At 37.7% G+C, this 6850-nt stretch overlaps 1 long non-coding RNA gene across 1 annotated transcript in view; it reads left to right on the plus strand.

Annotated features, from left to right (window-relative positions):
* Positions 1 to 2700, plus strand: part of LOC106528148 (uncharacterized) — a 5427-nt gene extending 2727 nt beyond the window's left edge. The window contains exon 3 of the long non-coding RNA XR_001311469.1: positions 2611 to 2700. This is a non-coding gene — a long non-coding RNA (uncharacterized LOC106528148). The remainder of the gene's footprint in view (positions 1 to 2610) is intronic.
* The last annotated feature ends 4150 nt before the right edge of the window (positions 2701 to 6850 follow it).

The raw sequence follows: 6850 nt of genomic DNA on the forward strand, positions 1-6850 counted from the left end.
CACACACACACACACACACACACACACACACACACACACACACACACACACCAGAAAAGATCCATTCAGACTGGCATAATCCCATTAGCCTTTTCAAGGTCCCTGTCCGACCACCCTGAATAGTGAGGACAGAGAGTCTGCTGCAATTTTTGTTAACTCTTTTGGTGTAGAAAGGTCTTWTTTTCACAGAAGTGTTTTATTTATTTATTTATTTATTGAGTTTCGTGGTATTTTTAATGAGCTGCACAACATTCAAACGACTAATTTCACACACCCATTTTATTCGGTCTACCATCCATTGTTTTTCCAATATCATCCAACCATTCATGCATTTTTACACCTGCCTTTTTTACCTTTTCCCCCTTCTCTAACACACCTGATTCAGTCAGTGAATAACCTCTTCCAAGTTCTGCAGAAGCCTGAAAATCATCCATTCGTTCACATCAGGTGTGTTGGAGCAGAGAAACAAGTAAAAACGTGCAGGGTTGCGGCCCCCCGAGGACCGGGATCGACTATCCCTGACCTGGAGTAAACTCATAAAAAGCATGCAGCGAGAACATGCGCAAAAAAAAAAAAAAAGCCACAGCTAAACCAGGAGCCTTCTTCCTGTGTGAACACAGCCCTAACCACAAGACCACTTGTTGATATCAGATCATTTAGGAGAGGAACTGGCTTCTATCAAATTCTCAGAAATGTTCATTCTTTTTGTGAAGCAACACATCTACAAAAACATTTCCRACGCTTTTCTAGCTCCTACGATTAAACACAGCGCTACGCACTGTACGCAGTTCTGACATCATTAAAGAATAGACCTTTAGTCAATGTTGACTAACACTTTTGTTTTATGAGCTGACCATAAGTACACAAGAAAATTGTTTGAAAACCTGTCGAAATTATATTCACTTAGTAACCCAGCAACAAGTCAACTCAACATGAAACCTATTCTAATTCTTACAAGTGCCACACATAATTATATCCCTCGGCAGCCAATCACACGAGGCCTTGAGCCATAAATAACAGTCTGCTCCCCTACAGAGCACAAGTCTGTGCAGTAAAGTCAACACTTTCTCCAGTAGCGCAGTCTTACACTGCGCTGAACTGGTCTCGCTCAGAAAAAAAAGATAAACATGGAGTGTGCTGGAGGAGGGAGAGTCAGAAACATGATGATTTCAGAAAAAAAAAGAGATAAAATCTGAGCTGGAATAAAGAGGAAAGGATGAACACAGCCTGTGATTACTAAGTTGTAATACATGCTGGTAAATGCTGGTGTGGTTTTTAGCTGTGTCATTACAGACYTTGCAAAGAGTTGGGGAAAGTAAAACAGCTCTCGTTTGAAAACATTGGACAAAGCATTAAACACAAATTCTATTCAGATATCTTATTCATAAATATTGCATCGTTTCACAAAAAAAACATGAACAGTCTCAATAGCAGACTCTCTCACCTAAGCTGCACCCACTCCGTTTTCAGTCTTCTTAGTCAAGTGTGTATTCTTGCCAGACAAGCGACCGCACAGCTCTGCAAAACAACTTAGTCTCTTGGAGCATTATATTTAGATTTTATGACCAATACCGAACCCTGACCCAAGATGTTTTCACCAGGGTTATTTCGGATGCCAAATGAACAAGTTATGGATGTAATTACAATCAGATTACATCACATCACATGGTAAGAGGAGGACATTAGTACATTCGATTGCTCTGGATGATGAGAGATGAGGTTAGGAATGTGTCTTGCCCAGAAGACATTAGCAACGTTCTGTAAAGCAACTAAACATTTGTTAAGTTTGCTCTTCAACATCATCATTGTCATAGGAAGGATGAGAAAGTATGACAAAATGGCTGCATTGCCACATAGTGACAAAGCTCTCTCTCTCTTTAAACTTCCTGCTTAGTCTTTTGAAAAAAAAATCTTGAGGTCTGCAATGTTAACAAAAGTGGCGATAGATTAAATGCAACATTCTTGTCACACTTCCTGAGTTGGTAAACCCAACTGACAGGAGAACTAAATGTTGCGTTTTACACAATAAAAACAGATAGTTATTTAGCTGCTGTGTTTTCTTTTTAGCCCCTCTTAGAGACTGGGTCAATATCTTATTCCTGTCAATAACTGATAAAGCTTACACGTGTTGACTTAAACTGCAGTATATATACTGCAGTTTAGAGCTGTGTAGACGTGTAGAGCTGCAAAATATAACGCAAATGTATTGTCATTGCAAAAACAACCTGTGCAATAGCATATCACAAAAAAAAGGTTGTGTACACTGCAGTAAATGGTTGGCTCAGATGTTTGCATTTGTGCATTTTGTCAGCATCAGCCTGATAAACAAAATGGACCTGAGATACCACATTAAATCATAACCACTTGGTCAGTGGAGAAAATGTTAGACAAGCAATTTTCAGATGTTTTTATTGTTTATTTTAAAGGGGCAATATTTTGTATTTAAAATCTATACCATAATAAAAGTAACTATGTCATGTTATTAAACTGCTTTTAATATGTTTAAAAAGAAAATAAACGTGACTTCTCATCATATCTGTTTATAAACGCCTTGAAATTGTCCTCTGTCTCTTTAAGAACCTCTTTCAGCTTCTGTCTTGCCCATTTCAGCATTGGGACAGGTGGATGTGCTCTGTGATGAGGAAGCTCGGTTTGGAGACACAGCCCAGAGGAGGAGCTCGTCCCAAAAGGCGGTTCTAGTCCCAACTGGTCATTTTTGCTCCCCTGCCTGCTGCCTCAGGACACTACAGGATTTCCTCAAACATGCATGAATGAGTCAAAGCAAGACTTTGGGCATGTTTTTGATGAGAGGATAACATTATAACATGATATAAAACTCCAAAAAGTTGATTTTATATGATATTGCTCCTTTAAAAAATGATAGTAATGGACGTTCTTCAGTATTTAAAGCATCAGAAAATGTTTAATGGGGGAGAATGTTTTAAAGTCATTAAGAAACTGTATTGCATGCTTGTTTCCCTGCTATTAAAGCAACTGTGTCTAATTGCAATTTAAAAAAAAAATAAAACTGCCCTGTTGGAATGGAAATGATGCATTAGTTGTCATGGGTGTGGAAGTGGGGGGAAATGTGGACCTGACTACCCAGGGCCCATGAAGGGAGAGGGGCCCTTGGAAGTCCTGATTTTATTTATTTATTTTTTCCCAAATGAAATGGGCCCTTCAATTACTTGGTGAAGTAATTTATTTCAAATATACTGATAATATAAGCTGAGAATGAACTTTATTTTACTGTCCACACCATATTGGACATTCTGGGGGGCCCCCCTCTTGGAGACGCAAAATGGTTTAGTCCGCCCGACAGCAACAAGGAAGTGTGTAACCCAGACACAGCTGAAGGAGCTGCGGGCAGACCCGGACAGACAGAACTGGGAGGTTTCCCGTGGTCTGCCTGCTGACTGGCTGGCCTGTTCAGCTGGTTAAAAGTTTCAGTCGCTCTACAACTTTTAAATATTAACAATTTGGTGTGGTCAATACGCCTCATCAGAGCTGCTGCAAGTCCCGGAGTCCGCCTGTTTGAGATAAATTATCACATTCATTTAATTATCTGAGCCATACGTGAGTTTAAGAACAGGACAATGTAACTAGTTTAATGAAGAATCTGTCTCTAGTTGTCTAATTAAGTCTTTATTTGTGTAATTAAAATTATCTTAAACAACCTGTTAAAATACGTTAGAAATCAGGAAATAGTAATAATACTTTATTCAAAATTTTCTGGGGGAGGACCCCCAGACCCCCCTCCAGTGAGTCCTTTACGCACATTACAAGTTTTCTGATGCTCCTGTCAGAGAGGATAAACACACTTGTAGAGCTCCACCTGTATGTGTCTGTTGCATGAAACAATGGCTGGTTGTCAAACTGTATTCTCAGTGAGTATAAAGGCTGATACACTACATGGTTTAATAAAGGTGAACATAATCTCAGTTAATATGGTTTGACTTTTATTGCATCACAAAAGAAACATTTGGTGATCATTTTATGATGAGTACAGACAGTTAAACTGAGCACACGTCATGTAACAAATGTTTGTCTAAAGTTCAAGAATAAATGATTTTAAATCAAATTTTGCTATAGTGTCATGGATCACAACATTAGTACACAAACCAGATGTAGCAAAATGTTTTAGGTATTTGAACACAGGTAGGCCAAATGCATCAATTCAGCTGGTGAATGAAAGAACCACTCATAATCTGATCTGATTGTAGCTTAAAATCCTATTTATGCTTCTTTATTTAAAAGAATACCCCTTTTTTTATTTATGCACCTCGTGCACTGTCATGCATAGAGGCCCACTGACAACGAGAGTGTACGGCCCAGAATTTGGTGCTACACCCCTGTTAGTTGTTGCTTTTATGCTCTGAACCCAGAGCAGAAGAACATCAACACTGCCTACTTAAATATTTGTTCAATTATCCAAAGTCCTATTGTCATCGCAATATTAAACACTGATATTGCACATCATATTGTGCTGCCCTAACATAATGAGTGCGTGCTTATTAAACACAGAGGTTGATTGTGTGGCTGTGATGGAGCTTGCTCAACAAAAAGCCGTTTATTTTAATAAGGAACGTTTTTGCTACAGGTCAAACTCAGTGTTTCAGATTAATAAGCAATGAAAAGAAAAAGGTAAGCGTTGATGGTTTTAATTCCATCACATATGTTATTTGGGAATCTTGCAAAACAAAGGATTTTAATTGTAAATCAAATAAGCCATTCTAAACAACGTTACTTTTCAAAGAAGCATTGATATTCTTTAGGCTTTATGTTCTTTTTCAGGTAAAGAAGCTACGTGTGACCTTTCTCTTTCTCTCATCCTTATTGGGATGCAGGTACCCTCCATTCCCTCGTTTCAAGGTTGGCGGGGATGGCAAGTTAAATTACTTGTCCTGTTTTGTAGCGTTGGCACCAGGTCAACAGCAGTCTGGCTAAAATGATGAGTGCAGGATTCTGAAGGGAGCTGCATTTGCCCTGACCTGCCGGTGTCATGTTTGCACAGCACGTACCAGCGAGGAAAGGAGCCGAAATCAAAAGCGATGTATTAAATTCTGCCTCCGTAATCACTTAAGAAAAAAAAATCAATCGTCTCTTCTTACAAATGTGCCACTTTATGCTGTCATCTTTTGGGTTTGCCTTGCTGATCAAGGATGTCATGTGCTTGCACGTGGAGTGAAGTTTCTCCATGTTAGGCCTATTTGTGTTAAACTCACTGTAAGGCCGACGCCACCTGCTGGAAATAATAAATATGACATGGGGTCAAAAGAAAAACGACTAACATTTATGTGATTGATGATGACTGTATGTAACCAACTCACTTTGTCAGGTAAGTCAATTAAGGCTCACTTTACACGGGCATTAATTAAGTTCAGTCACAATGTATTTCTGTGATAAAGTGCATCAGGATCTCATAGAGGCATGTGGGGTGTATCGGTTGCAGAATGAGATTGCAATCAGGGGAGTAACAGCTCACACACTACTCTGTAGCATGGAGGGGGAAACTGAAGAGTGTTATATGGTTTCAAAACACAGAAGTAAACAAGCAACCTGATAGTATGGTACATTTGGCTGTCTAACATGTGCAACACAAGCCTGTTTACAGTTCAACAAGCCATGTTTTAAACAAAATTATCTAGAAAACAGAACAAATTGCTATGCAGATTTGTTTTTTTTTACCTTCTCTGTACAATACATTGGAGCGTAATATGCTAGATTTTATTTATAGTAGTTATAAGGCTGGTGCTAGCCGTCACAATAACTCTCTGACATCATTTCAGCTATGAAACCACTGCTGTCTTAATAAACAGTGTAACTCTGTGGTCTATTTTTGTCTGTCTCCAACAAAATCAATACCACAAATTTATAGAGAAACGTAAAGCAACACTTAGATTTCATCAGAGCTGCTCCAAGATAGATGACTTAAAAGTTATCAAGTCCTTGTAACTGAACCTTACCACTTGATCATGCAATACTCTTTGGGACCACTAGAAGGAAGCAGAGCAGCAGGAATACATGGTCACAGACCTCACGAAAATTACCTTGAATTAATGCGATTAAATTTATTTTTAAACCATCAAACATTAATACTTGCACAGAGGCATTGTTGTTGAGTTGTTTGCAACACATCCTTTGCTTTGTTTTTGAACAATTGTGTTTTTGAAAATATTTGTATAAAACCCTAATCTGTAAAAGGTTCAGTGTTGGACAATTTTACATGCCAGGATATCAATATTTAGGGATGTAATATTAAATTACACTTAAGACACAAAACGAAAAACAAATGTAATAACTTTTTGTTATTTATTTTGGCACTGTGGGCTGTTTTAGGCGGTTTTTATAAATTTTGAAAACAAAATATATCGTTAAAACTAAACAGCCTACAGTATTTTTTTTTCAGTCTTGTTTTAGAGTTGAAGTAAATATTCATCAAATAATGTCTAATGATACAAGTACCCCTTAAAGACTGATGTGTCACCTTGGTTGTGTGTTTGTGTGTCAGATTGAGATAAAGTAAAGCAGAATGAGTGGCAAGAGGAAATACATTTCTAGGTAAAATATGTAATTACAAACCTGTGTTAAATTAATTTCTAACTGATTATCTAAAATAATGTTAGGTTTTTGTATCAACAGAAGGTAATATCTCACTTTCCACAGTTTTTATTAATCATTGTGTAAATCACATATTATTGTTCATGTTTTTAAATCTGAGTATCTTTAACAATGTTTGTTTGACACCACTGCAATTCCATTTTCTCTGCTTTGCATTATTGTTTGTCATTTGAAATTGCAACATTGTTGTAGACAACTTTTTGCTGTTAAATTGTTTAAAGTTATATAT

Source organism: Austrofundulus limnaeus, unplaced genomic scaffold (genome assembly GCF_001266775.1).
Source record: "Austrofundulus limnaeus strain Quisiro unplaced genomic scaffold, Austrofundulus_limnaeus-1.0 Scaffold361, whole genome shotgun sequence".
Lineage (NCBI taxonomy): Eukaryota > Metazoa > Chordata > Actinopteri > Cyprinodontiformes > Rivulidae > Austrofundulus > Austrofundulus limnaeus.